The following is an 18,816-nucleotide window of genomic DNA, read 5'->3' as shown; positions in this document are numbered from 1 at the left end:
GCAAACTGCCGCATTTTAGGACCTTGTTATGCCCTTGTTGGTGGAGGCAGGCAGAGGGCTGCAGAAAGAACTATCCGGCTTCCGGACCGGTAAAGAACTTTGATTCCCAGCAAGAGCCAAGGAACTACATTTGGGACAATGCCCGACGGCCTGCGCATGCGCTCGGTGCGCGCAAGGATCCCCGCTTGCGCTAAAGGATAAGGAGCGGAGAAGATGTGTCAGCAGAGGGCTCCTGCAGGCAGCGACCCGTGGGGCCACACACCCCCTGTGAAACTGCAGGCCCCGCGCACCCAGGGACGTCATTTGGGGGTCGCCAAGGGTCGCAGTTGCGACCCCCTGAAGTCTCTCTTACTACCCCTGTGGTCTCCCCTGCTACCCCTAGAAAAAAAGATATATATTTTTTTGTTACTTTTTGTAATTTTTTCCTTTTTTTTTTTAAATGTAAGCCCCTGGGCTTTGGCCAGTGTCATGTGGCTCTTTATTTTTGGAGTGTCTGACTTTCTTGTTCAGACCTCCTTAAAAAAATGGTGTTCCACAGGTGTATCACTTTGAGCAGTGACGCTAAATAAGAAAGAATAGGAATAACACATAATTTGTCTTTATGGAATTCTATCCATTAATTGCTAGACTCATAAAGGTTTATTTCCAGGCACACTTCAGGTGGTGAGTCACTTATTTAGCCTGTTCTTAAACACCTCTACTGAGCCTTTCACTCTTCTGAGGTCGATAAATGAGTACCAACACAGATTGGGTGATAGTGTATGTATATTTGATCTATATAAAGCGCTTAAGCGTAAGTACTATATAATAACATATCATTATCATTTGGCCTTGGATGTCTGCTTGCATTCACAGTAATTTGGTAATATGGACCTATACACACCGATATTAACGATACATATGGAGATCCATTCTTGTATGAAATGTATATAACATTATAGTGATATCGCAACCATATTTTTCGTAGTGTACTTAGGAACAATATGTGATGTCCCTTCCTGTTTTGTCAAGGGGTGAAAGGTCGTGTTCCATTGCTTCCCATGATGTCACTTCGAGGTGGGGGGTCAAATGACATCACTTACTGTGATGTCATAAGAGGTCAGAGGTCATGTGATGTCACTTCCGCTACCCCTGGCATTTTGGTGAATTGATGTCCCTGCGCGCACCCTGGCAGATAAGTGCATTTCTCTTTCACTGTGCATGTTACGAACAAGCGATCGGACAAGGAACGCTTGCTGTATAATTTCTGATAACTCAGTGCGTGTAGTCCCTCCGTGGGGAAAAGCGCCACTTAGGATCCGGCGCTTGGTACATGCCTGATTGAGAGCCTGACACTACCTGCCTGTCCTTTAGTTCTAAATGCCTCTTCAGCCCTCTACTTCATCACAGTCCCCGGAGTATTCTGGGACACGTAGTTTGTTTTATGGAAATTAGGTTTTTCTTCTTCCTTATTATTTCTAACAGTGTTTTTACTTCCCCTGATGTTATTAAGAGAGTGATTGTAGAGTTTAACCCTTTTAGAGACAGATGGTACACCTTTGGCATTGGGGAGGATATATGATTTTAGGGTTACAAAGACCTGTTCTTTGGAGACAACACTTTGTTGGATGACACCCTTGGAGTTCATCCTTCCATTCTTAATAGGAGGTTGAGATATATCAAAATGACAATAAGCCAATTCCTCCTGTAACTCAGTGACAAGGGCATCCCTGTCCAAGGAGAAATACTGTGCCTCACCCTGTGAAATCACTCCACTACCCTGTGCCTTGTCTCCATCCAGGTGATCCTCCCGCAGTACACCACCCCAGGTTTGGGATCAGGAAACCTCTGCCCTCTCCTGGCCACCTCCGAGGAGAATTTAAGCAGGGTTTTAGTGGGGGATCCACAGGATTCTCCACACTACTATTAAGGCTGCAGTTTGCCCCCTTCTCCTCCCTCTCGGTGGGCTTCTACTCTCCCTTGGGTGCCAAGCTTGTTTCTTCTCTTTCTGTGAAGGAGAAGGATAGTCTACATCTCTGTATCTTTGTGGTTGCCTCCACTGTGCGCTATCTCTTAACTGATAGGTATTTGTCTCACCACTCCTGCCCTTATACTGTCTTCTACCCCAGCCAGCTACTTGCCTGGGGCATGTACTGTCTCTTTCCAAAGATACATTTCTATTATGAAATGACTCACTTTCTTTTTCAATAGGGGGCACAGTGAAAGCCTGTGTTCTTCCTTTTCTGCCTCTAGCTGAGAAAGTGTTTCTGCTTGGTTCCTGTCTGATACTTGCTGTGCTCGTAGATGGTGCCCTTTTTGAATGTTTACTCTAATCCAATTATTTCTTTATCCTCTCCCTGGGGTTTCTACCCAGGTGATCCTTACCTAGGGATCTGTAAGAGGCTGTCATAATTTGACCAAACTGAAATGTTCTTTCCTGTTCACTAAGCAAAACACCACCAGTCATCTGAAAACGTCTAGTCTCACTGACTCACCTTTTAGGTGTACTCTCTCTACCATAGGATATTTGTCGCCAGCTATTGCCATACCTAAACTTATTGCTGCTTCTGTTCCCTGGGAGTTCAGAATCTCTTCTTATGCTGTAATTGAATGTGCCCCTATTAAATGCAAGTATAACCAACAACATTCTGAAACCTAGCTGTCACAGTGTTCCATAGGTAGATTACAACCTTTTGGCGTTATGATTGCTATAGCCCTCTGACACTGATGAGGATTGACGTTAAATTACGCTGACTCAACTTAGAGGAATACCATTTGAGGATCTCCTGCTTTGTGGGTCAGGTGCCTAAAAAGGCTTTGAGGGTTTGAAAGTGAAGTATTCCTTTCTCCCCTGCTGTTAACAGTCTGGGTGCTCCTGGTGCAACTTCCAAGGCTCTATATTCTACAGCTTGAGCACGGACAGTATCAAAATGTCTCCTCAGGAGTTCGTAGTCTTCCCTGGTATATAGGTCATTTTCCTCCCTATTTAGGTGGAACCTAAGGATGTGATCTAAGCTTAACCCTTCCATTGCAAATGGGCCATGTCTAGCCTTCGTGGTGGGATATGTCAAACCTCCCTTGAAACCAGTTCTGATGGTCTACCTGCTGCAAAGCTAACTCAGGATACATGTAAGGTGTGTACTCGTTTGGCCTAGATCCCTTCTGATGTGAAGGGTTTCAAACCTATCCCCCGGCTTGACGGCCAGTGTCTTCATATATGTAAACGGGGTTACCCCTGGCAATCCTTCAGGCACAGCCACTGCCATTGTAAAGTTGGTGTTGATATCTCAAACACATCCTTCTTGTAATACATGGTTACCGCTCTGCAGCAATCTACAGGTATAGGTACATCATCATGTGGGTTAGCCATTCTATTATCTTAGCTATATAGCTGTTAAGTTTACCTGCTTAAATATACACCATGCTTTTTACTAGAGTGTGCTTTAAGCTATTTATTCCACAACCTGCTCTTCACTAGAGTGTGTTGGAAGATCATTGGGCTACATTCTGAGTCTGGTAAAAAAGTGCCGGTATTCATGAATACCAGCACTTTACCCAACAGGCCGACTACGGGTTTGCCAGTGTGGCACCTGGGTTTCCTCCAGCGAAAAGCTAGAGGTAAGCCAGGTGCCGTACTATCAGAATCCACCTCAATGTTGCCCACGTAGTTTAGCAGATTAATTCTTCCTAACAATATAACCTTGTGTATGGAAGTAATAACCAATACCAAGGGATCTATTCCTTGTAAGAATGGACCCGAAGACGAACACCAGACCTCCTAGGACAAGAAAGAACAGCCAGATTAGGTACAGACCTTTCTTTGGGTTATGCAATATACAATGAGATGAAGAACCAACCTCAGACTGGAAGGATTAATATCAAGGAGATGCAACAACAGGTGCTTGTCAACTAGGTTCTTCCAGGAGGATATAAAGTGGACGTCTGATGTATCAGTAATGTACATAGATAAGCATTTTAACTCATGAGTGCAATACTGCCAAATATGTGTCTAATACGTGAGTGTAGTAAATGTGCCCTAGAATACTAAGCTTACTGTGCAAGTGAATGAGCCAGGTCGTCTAAGAAGCTGTGGTTCAACAAGAAGAATGTAAGCCCAGGAAGCAGTAGCAAATCATAGGAGCTATGCCCAATGGCACGTGGATGCCTGCTGGATCAGGAAGTCATTAGCTTGTGCAGACCCGACAAAACGAGGACGCTCCCCAACCTCTCGCTAACGTAATTTAGCAGTCTCTAGTCTGTATGTGGCGGCATATGAGGAGAAAGGAATACTTCCGGGCTTACGTGTTGTGGGAATTCAGTAGTCAGAACAGTTCGGCAACAGTACAGGCAGAAAACAATCCAAGGGACAAAACAAGACACTGCATGTTAGAAATTCCACCTCGGCAACTGGGCGGGCAGCAAACAATCCAAGGGAAGGAAACAAGACAATCCGAGTAGGTAATTCCGAGTTGGCAACTGGGCGGGCAGCAAAAATCCAAGGAAGAAAACAAAAGCAGTCCGTGTACGGCATTCCGAGTCAAACGAGTACACCAATAGATGTAATTCTGAAAGCGTGGCAGACAAGGGTAGAGCAGAAAGGAATCCTGGAAACAGGCAAAATACAAAAAACCAGGCAAACAAGAAATTCGTAGCAAAATCCAAACGTACTTCAGCAAAATCAGAAGCACCGACTGTAAGACAAGGAGGTGCTTAAAAGTAACAATATCACGTGACCTGCAGTGTGCGTGTGACGGGGAGAGGAGACTAGCGTGAGCGCCACAATCTCCATGGTAACTTCCACTGCCTAACATAAAGTGTGTGGTTGTTTCTAGCAGGCACAGATGTATGTGTTTTATAATGAATGACAGTGGATGGGGAATAAAGCCTGATTCTGTTGTGGAAGGAAAGTATACGTGGAAATGTTCTGGGTCTTTTGGAACGTGTTTCCTTATTAAGCAAAGATGTATCTTGGGAGCGGGTAATGGCGTTCTGGGTCTCGACCCGCCTGGCATCCTGACACCTACCGGCAAAAAAGCCATCATTACCGGCACCAGTAATGACGGCAATTCCACTTATGGAGTCTTATGGGACTCCATGAATGGGGATTTACACCGCCACTCTGTCACCTGTTCCGGTGGCAATGCTGCTGGAATGGGTGCCGGAAAATGGCAACTACATTTGCTGGTATCCTGGCGCCTCTACTGCCAGGATACCAGCAATGTCAGAATGAGGCCCATTGTATTTAATCTACACCCTGCTCTTCACTAGTGTGTATTGGAAGATCATTATATTTAGTCTACACCCTGCCCTTCACTAGAGTGTATCCCATGGTCTTAACCTGTATTCTTTGTTTTGCCAAGCCTGTAGCAACTCCCTTAGCCCCTCTTCAGTAGCTAAGTAGGGAGAATATGTTAAGGTGTAGGATTGTTTAAGCAGTGGTGTCCCTTTGTGGTCACCAATAGTGATGTGATTCTTATCACCCATACCTCCAGAGCCTTCCCTCCACCCCCAGGGGAGTGTCCAAGCTCCACCCCCAACAGTCGCTATGGGAGGAGTGAAGGTAGGGAAAAGCATATACCTATCACTGTGCATCGGTAAAGAGGGAAGGTAACAACCCCCTGCAGTGGGCAGCTAATCTCATTCATCAGCAATGGGGAGGTTTATAAATGTCACATCATATTTTATTGATGGTACACTGTTCATACCTTCTAGTAACTGTTTGTGTATGTATTAAAGACATGTACCATAAGACATGTTCCATATATAAAATATCAATAGACAATACATTTAAATAGATTCCCCCCACATCGTGATCATTCAAAATGCTTCTGACCAGATTCTCAGTAATGAACAATCAATGAATGCTCTTACACTCTCCTGAATAGTGTACATTTTTTAATTGTGAGAAATAAATAATATAGAAACATTACTACTATTACCGTCACTATATATAACACACTTCGGGCCCGATTCATGGAATTTTTTGCACAGTTCAAAAGTGACTTTACACTGCCGACAAACCCAGATTCATGGAACTGTGCCTAAGTCTGTGCCTCAAGATCAATCATTTCTGAAGCATAGTAGCCACTTTAAAAGTAATTGGCTACCTCCTCAGATCTCGCTAGGCACCCTCATAGAATGATCTTCCCTCTCAATACCTCTCCTCTTTTTCCCAATGTGATATTCAAAGAATGGGTAGAACAGGTGCTCATACTCACTACTATCCTCATAAGGTTGCAAGATGAGCAGTGTAGTTTGGATGCCCAAAAGCGTGTAGTCTGCACAATCCAAGAAAATTGGATTAGATTTAGAATCACCATGGATAGCAAAAAGCAGCAAAAATAGAAAATGATGTTTTAAAAAGTGTCAATTGGAAATTACCATTGTGTCACAAATAGTCAATTGTGAATAGGTGGTGAGCTGATTGCCAGGGGTAGGAATATTCCCCATACAGCTCAGTCAAAAACAGTAGTAGGTCAGATCAAAAGGCAAATAGCAAAGTCTTTCTGAGACGCAAAAAGTCCAATAATGCAATTTCAGAACCTTTCAAAATCCAGCCAGAAAAAAGGAGGAAGATTCTCTGAGTTGCAGAGTGGCAGGGAGGCTGTTCCAGAGGGAGGCCCCAGCCGAAGACAGAGATCTACCCCCAGCTTGCTTCTTTGAAAAATGACTGACCTGAGGGAGTTAGAGGTAGAGGAGCAAAGATAAGGGGAGGTATTTACGGAGGGATAGTTGAAGATATTTTGGACCCAGGCCCCAGAAAGCCTTGTGGACAATGCAGAGGGTTTTAAATGTAATCCTTGCATTGACTGGGAGCCAATGAGAGATTTCAGAGCTGGAGAGATGCGATCCCAGTGCTTGAGGCCAAGGACAAGTCTCGCAGTCCTGTTCTGGATTAGTTGTAAAGGGCGGAGAGTGGAGGCAGGTAGATTTAGAAAGAGGCTGTTACAGTAGTCCAACCTAGAGAGAACCAGAGCTTGGAAGACAGTGAGCTTCTGGGGGAAGGAGAGGAAAGGCAGAATACCTCTGAGGAGGTGCAGTAGGAAGTTTGACTTTTTTAGATACATCAGCGATGTGGGCAGAGAAGGAGGGTGTAGAATCAAAGGTAGGAGTAGGAGGAGGGCCAACGGAGGGCAGCCAGAGAGTGAGGGGAAAGGATGGTGAAGGTGTACCAATGAGGAGGATCTCAGTTCTGTTGGCATTTAGACAAAGATCTTTAGCGGCACACCAATCTTGAATGGCAGTTAGGCAATCAGAGATGAGAGAGGGAGAGGAGGTGGCTGAAGGCAGCCTGAAAATGAGTTGAGTGTTGTCAGCGTAACACTTGAAATTTGAGCAGAAAATGGCAATACAGTGGCCGAGAGTTGTCAGGTATAGGTTGAAAAGCCAGGGCGAGGGGTTAGACCTTCTGTGGAACACCATAGGTACAGAGGGTGATAGATGATAGAAAGAACCAAGTTGGACCTGGGAGGTACGATCAGAGAGGAAAGAGGTCAGCCAGGCCAGAGCCTGATCAGTGATACCCAGGTTATCTCGGAGACGGTTGAGCAGGGTGGTGTGGTTGACCGTATCTAAGGCAGAGGAGAGATTGAGAAGGATGAGGACAGAGGGAATGTTAGAGTCAAGGTTGGAGAGCAGATCTTCACAGATGCAGCAATGCAAGTAGACTGACCTTAGAAGCTGGCTAAAGGTAGTGAATCGACTGCAGGCAGAGCCGCCATTGTATAGAAACTGGACATCAATGTCATGAATTTAGTAAGCTCAGACCCATGGAGAAGAAAAGCAAAGAACGGTGTCGCAGTAAGGATTAGCTGAGATCGCGTACTTGAATGGCGAAGCTGTTTGGCCTGTTATCAAGGCTAAAGGCTGCCAAGACTGGTTATCTATTCTTGAAGCCGGCAAAGGTGAGAAGCTGAATCATCCCTTGTTAAGGTGCAAAGAAAGAATACCATGCATGCCAAGCTTTATTAATTTAAGACATTTAATTACTGCACAATGGTCCGAATTGTGGTCTTCTGTCACGTGAGCCAAGGATGGATATGGAGTTGGGCTTGGAGTTCTAGAACAAGCGATAGAGCATGCCTGCACTCCCTTATAGTCTCATAGACAAGAATATAGTATATTCTTGTCTATGAGACTATAAGGGAGTGCAGGCATGCTCTGAGTTCAAAGACAATCTTCATGGCAGAAGGCATGGGTGATGAGACGTTGGGCTAATTGGATGGGGAGGTAAAGTCAAGTCCACCTCCTAGCACCTGGGTATGAGCTTACGTGCTGCTAACTGAACCGTATGTTCAGACATGGCACGAGCGTGCCAACCAATTGTAGGGGGCCATACAAGGAAAGGACCTTATAGTTTGAGAGCCAATGATATACCATATTGAAGGATACAAACACTGTTGTTAGGCGCTCCAAAAAAACATTTATTTATTCTTTTGTGTTTTCTTCTTTGTGTTTTCTTCACTGTGTTTCCAAAATATATATAACATCATTAATTGTAAATTCAAACAATATTGATAGCCCCCGACACGTGTTTCCCATTTTATCAATGGTTCTTCAGGAGGGTTTAAACAATATAAACTTTTGAAGTTCTGCAAAAATTAAAGTGAACAAAATGATATACCGTGTACTTAGTAGTGCTGAAGATGACTTGCACTAGAGACATAAGTTGTCCACCTGACAGTAGAGATCCAATCACAACCCAACCCCTTATAGAAAGTATACTTAGATGTTCCCCTTGAACGTATCACAATCCCTCATAGATTTTTCTCATTTGCCACATAGTATGATGTAATATGACACATTTTTAGTATATACGTGTGTTTCTATATGAAATGTACGAGAGCTCGAACGAACGTCCGCTGTAACTCCCTGTTTTAGACAATTGATATTAAAACGTTGCCATCTTCCTTAGTTGGTTTATTTGGTGTCATTTATTCTGCATCCCATCTACTGCATGCATGGTATCCAAAGGGCTCCAAGCTCAACCTTTTTCAACAATCGTAACAATGTTTGACTTAAAGCCTAACAATGCTGTTTCTGTGCCATGCTTTTAAGGAAAGTGAGACTGGCAAAAATTAAGAATCTGATGCTCCTCAGTGAAATCATTATGTTGCCAAAAGGTAATTATTTATAGCATTTTTAAGAGAAACGGGACATTTGTTATCGGTCCAAAATTTGCAGGAATCATAGGGTCTAAACCCCTTTAAGAGTGGCGAGATCCATGCCTCCTTATGACCGTCTGGCACTTGTGCTTCCGTAAATGAGGTATTAACTATTTTTTTGACCCATGGTAGCAGTAAATGAGAAAGTCCTTGCAATGTTAAACTTGCAATCAACAGCTAACAATACAAGAATTACTACACACATGTTCGTATAAAAAGTAGATGTAGAGTATCAATGCACACAAATCTGAGGCACATACAGGGAAACTCTACTAAAGAGGAAACAAATACTATGACCAGAAAATGACACTTAGGTTAGAGTTCATCATCATGTATAAAATGGTATTGTCTGACTGGGGCTTGCTTATTGTTCCATGTATGTGCACCATGAGCTCAGGCTAAACCTTAAGGAAAGTACCTTATGAACATAGCACAAGGTTAAGGTCTACATATACAGCAGCTTTTAGAGTATGTGTATCAGGTTTTCAATGCAGTATGCCCGGATCAAGACCTCTGCTTACAATTCTGACTGTCACTGAATGAGAACAGCCAACGGCATGTGATGCCATCAGTGATGTCATCGATGAGGCCATTTGTGATGTCATCTTTGATGTCCTGGGTGTTAGTTTTAACAGTGCATGGCAGTGGCACGAGTTATTGTTGGATAGCTTACCATAACTGGCAAATTTCTTTGTTTTTTTTTATTTTACATTGCAACCATAACGTCCCTTTAACAACTTTTTTTTAAATTAATTTTCTAGATTTTTATTAGTGCAACTTAACCATGACATGATATGATATATGATATTTTATTTATATCGCGCTCATACACAAGTGATTCAGAGCGCGACCAAGCAAAGGGAGGGGAACATGGGAGAACAGAAATGCGATCTTACTAGGCCCAGTGACATTAAGAACGCGCAAGTGCATGGAAAAGGGAAAAAGGGGGAAAGTGCGTGGAGGGGGAGAAGTGGAAAGTGCGGACAGAGGAGAGAACAGAATAAATAATTGGGATAAATAAATAAATAAATGCAGACAAAAAGGTTGTGCAGCTAGACAACGTGGCAAGTGCATGAATAGTCAGGGTATATCTGATTAGTGCAGAGGAAGAGTGGGGGACTGTATGGGTACAGATCCAGATCCCAGTGCCAGGGGTGGCCCGGAGGCAGTGCAGGAGGGAGGCAGGGTGCGCAGGAACCTGGGCCCGAAGGACAGAGGGTGGCCAGGTGCACGGTGCAGAGAGAGAGAAACAGATCAGCATGGGAGAAGAGGGGCAAAGGCAGAAGCGAAGAGGAAGGTCTTGAGGTGCTTCTGTAACCAGAGATGGTTCTCCTCAAGTTTCAGGGTAGCCGGGAGGCTGTTCCAAAGGGAGGCCCCAGCTGAAGACAGAGATCTGCCCCCAGCTTGTTTCTTTGAAAAACGCCCGACCCTGAGGGAATTAGACGAGGAAGCGAAGGGCTCGAGAAGGGAGATACTTACGGAGGGATAGTTGAAGGTGTTTCGGTCCCAGGCCCCAGAAAGCCTTGTGGACAATGCAGAGGGTTTTAAATATAATCCTTGCATACATTGGGAGCCATGCCAAAGAGTGGCCTTAACCCAAGTGAGGTGCACCCCACATCTTCTGCTCTCCCCCTACACTTTATTATCCCTGTGGTTGGTACCGTTTGCTAAATATCCTTTCCATTGCTGGCTTTTGTAGCGTGTCTTATAACAGGACAAATGCTACACAACCAGAAGGGGCATGGGGAAACAAAAAGGCTCTTTTCAGAGCCACCTTGCACTGTTGAAAAATAGAAGTTGAATTAAAAGCATGAAGGCGGTGGCGCAGCCTATGAGCGTCAAAAGCTTTGTATGCATTTGCAAGTCGAAGTGGTGGCTCTGAAAAGAGCCATTTTGTGCTGTTTGTGTTTGCAACATTGGAAGTGGTGAACACTACAGAGAAAATGCTTGCTAGACTTGTAGGAAGGGCTGCACTGCATTTTGGATATTAAGCAGTAACAGCTCATTGCCAGCATCAGTTAGATGAACTCCATCTGAGCGAAACATGTTGCTACTACGAAACGTAATGTTTTCATCATGGAAGGCAAAAATGCCAATGTCGCGCAAAAAAGCGCAAACAGCCTTGTTCACATTCCGCCACGTTTTCTCCATTTGTGGCCCACAGGAGGAAGAACGCATCTGTCTCTGGGCAATGCGAGAAAAAAGAATGTGTGATTTTGGAAACATTTGTATGAGTTGCCCAAATGTCTCCTGCATTGCAAACTGCAGTGAAATGCCACTAACACGCCCTAAACTGTTCCTCCACAATGAACAATAATAATGTCAGGATGAGGGAGTGTCACCAAACAGGCACAAAGAGGACCCACATGGAGTCACTTCATCCCACGTATTGCGTACCAGTGCACATTGACATTAGGGAAACCAAGGTGAGCTGCCAGTGCACAGCGTTCTGCGTAAACTTGTACCCAATGTATCTACGAGTCACCCAAAAGCCATATAGTATGCCTACTGAATGGCACATCCATCCCCGTAGCCATCTCAACTCCTATTCGCAAATAGACGTTCTTGCACAATCTGTTCCTACACACCACACCCAGGAAATCATATTGACCAATCCCAACTCCTGCATAGTCCCATTTCGGGGAAAGTCCCACTACGGGCGAAAGGCACAGGGCGAAATCCCAGGCCGGTAAGCAACCTGCGCTTACCGGCATCGATGCTGCCCGGACACGGGCCACGTCCACCTGCCGCCACCTTCAACAGCTCCTCTGCCCCTAGCCACCACTTCCCTACAGCTCCTGTTGTCCGTTCCACCTACTACTGCCTACTTCATCCTCTGCCTCTGCACTTGCAGCCCCAGTGGCCCGCTCCATATAACGCTGCCTGCGGCTGTTATCACCTGGCTGTCTCGGCCCCTGTCGCTCCTTCTGTCCGCTCCATCAACTACAGACTACTACTAAATACAGCCTGCTGTCACTGCCTCTGGCTACCCGGACCCCTGCAGCTCCTATCAGCCCGCTCCAACAGCCACGGACTGCCGTGTTCACTGCCCCAGGCTGCCGTTGCTCCTGCACCTCTTTTGCCCCCTCCACCTGACGGACTGCTACCTTCACTGCCTACAGCTGCCATCTACTTCGGACTACTGCTAAATGCAGCCTGCCACTCCATCTGCTACAGCCCGCTGCTAATTGCAGTCTTCTGCTGTCACTGCCTCTGGCTACCCGGGCCCCTGCAGCTCCTATTAGCCCGCTCCACAGCCACGGACTGCCGTGTTCACTGCCTCAGGCTGCCGTTGCTCCTGCACCTCTTTTGGCCCCTCCACCTGACGGACAGCTACTTTCTTTGCCTCAGGCTACCATGACCCCCGCAGCTCCTCTGTCCCGCGCCATCAGCCACCAACTGCCACTTTCCCGCCTCAGGCTGCCGCGGCCCCTGCAGCTCCTATTGCCCACTTCATCTTCCACCGCCTGCTGCTTTCTCTGCCTCCGGCTGCCGACCCCCCTGCAGCCCCAGTGTCCTGCTCCTTCCTCCACCTTTTGCTGCTTGCACCGCCTCTTTCAGCTGTGGCCCCTGCAGCTCCTGAGACCCGTTTCATCTGCCACTGGCCGCAGTCCCCCCTGCCTCTGACATCCACGGCCCTTACCGGCTCCCCTCTTGTGAGTAATCTTGATTCCCCCCCCCTCCTGCGTGTTTCTCCGTGACCCCTCTCAACATCTCCACTACCGCCCCTTGTTTACCGCTCCAACGCCTCTCTACTCAAGTGCCTGCTGCTTCCCGTGGTCCATTCTTCACCCTGCAGCCGCGGGCCTTGCTGGCTCCCTTCTACTAGCCAACAACATCCTGCAGCCCTCCTCTCTTCGACTCCTACTGTGGGGCAGCCTCCCTCTGGGTGCTCCTTTCTACCCCTCCACTGCTGCTCCTGCAGCCCCCATTTACTACTGTCCTCCACGTCTTCTAGGCACTTCAGCTGCAGCCCATACTGCTCTACTGCCTTCCAGTACTGCTGCACCACTAATTCTTCCTGAGTGACTCCCACTGGCCCTACAGTGCTCCTCTCTCCTGCTCATACTAGGGGTACTCCCGACTACGTGACCTGACCCTCCGATCCACCTTTCCACGTCACGTCACTGGCTCTCCAGCCCACGTCACTGGCTCGGCCGCGCTCCTCTCTCCTGCCCCTCCTGGGTGTGCAGCATCTCGATGAGTAACTACCATTATCCTCGACCTGCCTCTCCATCCTGCCAGTATCCGGGCCCTCCCTCCACCAACCCACTCTGGAGTGTCTCTACTGCCTCTACTACCTTCTAGTACCACTGCCTCCATTTTACGTGCTCCTACATTGTTCCTGATCCACTCAACTGGCTGCGTCCTCTCCAGTTTCAAGCTACAACCCCCTGGACCTATTACCCCCCCCCCCCCCTTGACTTCTAGTGCCTTATTTACCCTCCCTTTGCATCCTCTCCAGCATCGCTCCTCCGCCCTCTTGACTTCTCTCCCCTTTATACCTCACCTCTTACCAACTGGTATTCTAGATTACCATACCTGCCCTTACCTAATTTGTACTCCTTGTTATGCGCTGCTTCTCCTTCTTGTACCGCCCCCTCCCTTCCCTTCCCCTCTACCCCCTGCCCTCTCCCACTCAAAATTCTCTATCTTATCATCATGGTCATTTCCTCTCTCAACCTCCCCTCCACTCTCCACACCCACTCCTCCCTACCGCCAAATGCCTCATTCCGACACTGCAACCTTATCTATCCACAAATCACCAATACTCCCAATTCCTTTGAAGTCACCCTCTAGAATACCAGATCCATTTGCAACAAAACCACTGCTGTCCTTGACCTGTTCTTACGCCTCAACCTGCATCACGGAAACATGTATCCCCTCATAACACCTCTGTTCCCGCATCTCTCACCTCGTCCTCATCTTCTGTCGAGCACGTCCCTCGCCCCTCTGACCCTGGAGGCGGCTTAGGACTTCTTTTCGCCCTCACTATCTCCTCTCCCTCTCCTACTTCTCTACCCACTCTTCCATCCTTCAAATTCATGTATGAAATCTTTAACTCTCCTCATGCTATATCATTCCTCATCATATATCGGCCTCCTGGCCAGTCGGCTCCTTCTACGAAGACATTGACCATCTTATCAGCCTCCTCTCCCCTAGCCCCACCCCTCTAATCATACTTGGCGACTTCAATCTTCATCTCTCCTCCAACCCCCCTCCTCTCCTCTACTATCCATCCTTGATTCCTACCTTCTCACTCCCCTCCCTTCCCCTCCTACTTACCAATCTGGCTCAGCCATTGACCTCATCTTTACCTCTTCCTTATCCGCTTCTCCTATTACTTCTCTTCCTAACTATTTTTCTGACCACTCCTTACTCTCCTTCTCCCTCATTCCCCCTTCCCCCACCTTCCCCTCCTCTCCCTCTCCAACACCCTTCTTCCGGCGTGACCTACATAACTTCAACCCTTCCCTCTTCCTCACTTCCTGCTCTTCTTCCCTCCCCCCTCTCACACTTCTCCTCTCTCTCGGCCACTGAAGCATCCTCCATCTCAACTTCCTCCCTCTCCTCTACTCTCGATCTTCTTTACCCTCTCTCCTCGTTCCGCCCTTCTCGCCGACCTGCTCAACCATGGCTCTCAGCTCATCTTTCCTCCATGCGCCGCCTTCTTAGGCGCATTGAACGCTCCTGGCTCAAACACCCCTCCCCCTCCAACTAATCTGCATATTTCTACTATCACTCCCTCTGACTCTTGTCTCAACTCTGCTATGTGCACTTATTTCTCTGACCTTCTTCACTCTCAGTCCTCTCATCCCCACCATATCTTTCAAACCCTAGTTTGACTTCTCTCTCCTCCTAACCCCGATCATTCTATTGCCTCTCCTCTCTCTGCGTCTGATTCTGCCACCTTCTTCTCCAACAAAGTCCTCCATCTCTGACAAACTATCCTCTCCTCCCCTCCATACTCTCCTCCTCCCCCTCTCCCTCCTCCTCCTCCCTTCTCCATGTCCTCTTTTACCCCTATCACTCAGTCTGAAGTTTCCCTCTTCCTTTCTAAAACCCATCCCACTGCATCTCCCACTGACCCCATTCCTACCTCCCTCATCCCTAAAATCTACCCCCTCTTAATACCATATCTCACCTCCTTTTTCATCATCTGTCTCTCCACTTCCATCTTCTCCACTCCTTTTAAGCTTGCTACTATCATCCCCATTCTCAAAAAACCTTCTGCTAATGCCCTTCTTGCTTACAATTATCACCCCATCGTTCTTCTCCCGTTCCTTTCTAAACTTCTTGAACGCATTGTCTATTCTCAACTCTCTACCTTTATCTCCAACCATTCTCTCCTCTCCCCCAGCCAGTCTGGATTCTGCCCTCTCCACTCCACGGAAACTGCTCTAACCTCTGTTCTCAAGTCTCTCTTTTCTGCTTGCTTCTCTAAGCATTCCTCTATTCTTATCCTACTTGACCTCTCTGCTGCCTTTGATACTGTTGACTCCCCTCTACTCCTTAGCTCTCTATCTTCATTTGGCCTTAAAGACTCTGTTCTTAATTGGTTCTCCTATCTTTCTAACTGCAACTTCTCAGTCTCATGGGGTGGCTGTTCCTCCCCTATCTTCCCTCTCAACCATGGCGTTCCCCAAGGCTATGTCCTCGGCCCCTTTCTCTTCTCACTCTATACTTCCTTCCTAGCTCCCATTATCTCCTCCTTTGGCGTCTCACACCATTTCTATGCTGATGATATCCAGATCTTCCTTTCTTTCTCCTCCTTCTCTCCTGAAATCCACCTTAAGCTTACTTCTTGCCTCTCTGCTATTAAATCGTAGATGTCCTCTCACTTCCTTACTCTTAACACTGATAAAACCGAGCTCCTATTTTTTCCTGCTTGCACTCTCCCTCCTCCTTCCACTCCTCCTTTCATTCTCTTTCCCCCCTCCCAACTCCCCTTCTCTCCTCACGCCCGCAACCTTGGTCTCCACATTGACCCCCACCTTTCTCTATCTAACCACTTCTCTCTCACTGCCAGATCTTGCCGCTTCCACCTCTACAACATCCGTAAAATCCTAACCTTTCATGCCACTAAACTCCTAATCTCCTCCTTCATCTTCTCCAGACTCTTCTACTGCTCCACTCTTTTCCTCGGACTCCCCTCCTCTCACCTCTCCCCCCTCAAATCCATTTACCACTCTGCCATCTGCTCGCTCTGCCTTCTCTCAACTCACGACTCCATCTCCTCTTCTCTGAACTCTTTAGGACGGCTCCCATTTCACTCCCTGCTCAAATTCAATTTCCTCTGCCTAGTTTTCAAAGCCCTCTATTGTCTTGCCCCTCCCTACCTATCCTCCCTTCTTAATTTCTATACTCCTTCTCGTTCTCTATGCTCTGCAGACCACTTCCTTCTCTCTTTTCCTCCTTCACCCTGTGCCCCTTCTCACTTCCGCTCCTTCCAACTTCTTGCTCCTTTCCATTGGAACCGCCTTCCTCTCCCCACCCGCTCTATTACCTCCTACCCTTCATTTTGCACTTCCCTAAAATCCTATCTCTTCCACTCACCCCATTAGCTTCTTTTTCTTCCTTTTCTCCATTGAAGCCACCCCCACCTTCACCTCCTACCCCCCTCCCTCACCCTGGTCCCTATCCATTTGCAGTTAACCTCATAAATAATGTAAATTGTTCCTTGTACTGTTTTCTGGTTTAGATTTAATGTCATGTATTGCTTGTTGTATTTTCTTGTTCCACATGTAAAGGGCCTTGGATTAAAGTGCTATATAAATTAAAATAAATACAAATTCGATTGTAGCCACCTTGAAAAGACCTGAATGTAGCACGTGCACACTGCCAAATGGCGCGGCTTTCGATAACATATTGCCTTGTGTGGGGGGCTGCAAGTACACATTTTAAGCGTCATAGAAAATGGGCGGCTTGGTGGAAGTTCTGAAAATATTTTTTTTTAATTTTGCTAAAGCGATGTGTAAAGGAAGACCTTTTTGTGTACTCCTTTTTAGGGTGTGCTCTGTGCTTTTTCTCCTTACATTAGTACACAAGTGTCTTCAGCGTACATTGTACATAGTGCATCAGATAACTAAGTTCAATAGGGGGAAAAAAATTGATCAACGCCACTGGCATACGTCTCACTAAAATTCTCATGCGCATAGAAGTACATCGTAGTATGGCACAGAAAAGCAGACATACACCTGAATCAATAATCCGTAGTCCCATTTCCATGACAAGCACATTAAGAAGGACAGCATGTACCACATGCGATTTCCCCAACTACCGCGAGGGCTACGCCCCAGTAAAGCAGGACCAGTCCTTCTTCCCTTTCCAGTACTGTTTACCAGCACTCCATGATTGGCTACTGTTAAACAATTACATACGCATCCACCAATTTCATCCAAGATTTGTGCATCTAACGCTATCACATCTATTGAACAATCCATACCAACAGTTAAACACACACAGGTCAAATGTATTGTAAATCAAAAGCACCTGCACGGGAAAGTACTGTAAACCGATCTACCAGTTCTGCACCCACATACATCGGCATCTCTACCCATCACAACGCCTAGTAGGTATTACTATTTTTGTACAGTACAGTGTCAACTGTGTTATACGTTTGTAGCAACAGGGTACCTACCAGTGAATCTCCATAACATACTCATAATTCATACTGTTATATCTCCCATCACCTAACATTTCATGGCTCCCATAGTAGTAGGTGGTGGCAAAGTTGCCATTTGCCCATAACAGCCATTGGTATATGGAAATGGTTACTGTGTTCTTTTGTTCCGTCAATTTTACAATGCTTCCCCCCCATTAACGCACCTCCTATCAAATTTGGAAAAATCGCACACAAAATGATCAGGCACCCTTTCCCACCAAAGTAAGCCAAGTGCATACATTGCAGACATAATGACAGTTTCCTGCTGCATGTCATATATAACAGTAGTTTAGCAAGAAAAAAATGTATGTGTGCATTTACAACAGTAACATTCATAAATGTGCATAAGGAAATTAAAGGCTAGAAGCAATGCCTAGAGTCATGTAGCAAGCATACATATGCAGAGAATTACATGCAGATGCACACACAAAGACATTCTGCTTTGCAATCTGTACATCTTTCAGCACCTTGTTGTCCCCCTTCCACAATGCAAAGTACTGCATTTTGAAAGTAAATAGGCCTACACTAATACACACGTGTTTCATAACAAGTCATACAATACACTCCCAAATAACCCACCTAGCCCCTTAACAAACATGCTTATGCTCCCAAGTGCCCATTCATATCGTAAACCGTCCATTTTTACACACACACAAATCCTCTTCCTGCTAAGACACCCCCCCTACAGTTTTCAAGAATGTATTGCACAAATGTAAGCACTGTCCCATTACCCAACCCATTTTCTTACCATCTTCTTATACAGGTGCAGTACCCACCTCTCTCCGGAAGCCACTGGAGTGTGCACAAGAAAATACAGCCTGCAATAAACGTACTGTCAGCAAGCAACAAAGTAAGTACAATACCATCATACTATTGTATGTCTTACTAGAAAAGTGCACTATTGTTGTATTCTAGCATATAGATGGGCAGCCATCCACCACTATGGACTTCATTGTTACTTATGACACCTCTACCGGTGCTCAGTGTTTGTCGCCACCATTGGACTCA

The sequence above is a fragment of the Ambystoma mexicanum genome, chromosome 9 (genome assembly GCF_040938575.1).
Source record: "Ambystoma mexicanum isolate Mex_15411 chromosome 9, UKY_AmexF1_1, whole genome shotgun sequence".
In the NCBI taxonomy this organism is placed as follows: Eukaryota; Metazoa; Chordata; class Amphibia; order Caudata; family Ambystomatidae; genus Ambystoma; species Ambystoma mexicanum.
Note: the sequence above shows the minus strand (reverse complement) of the source record.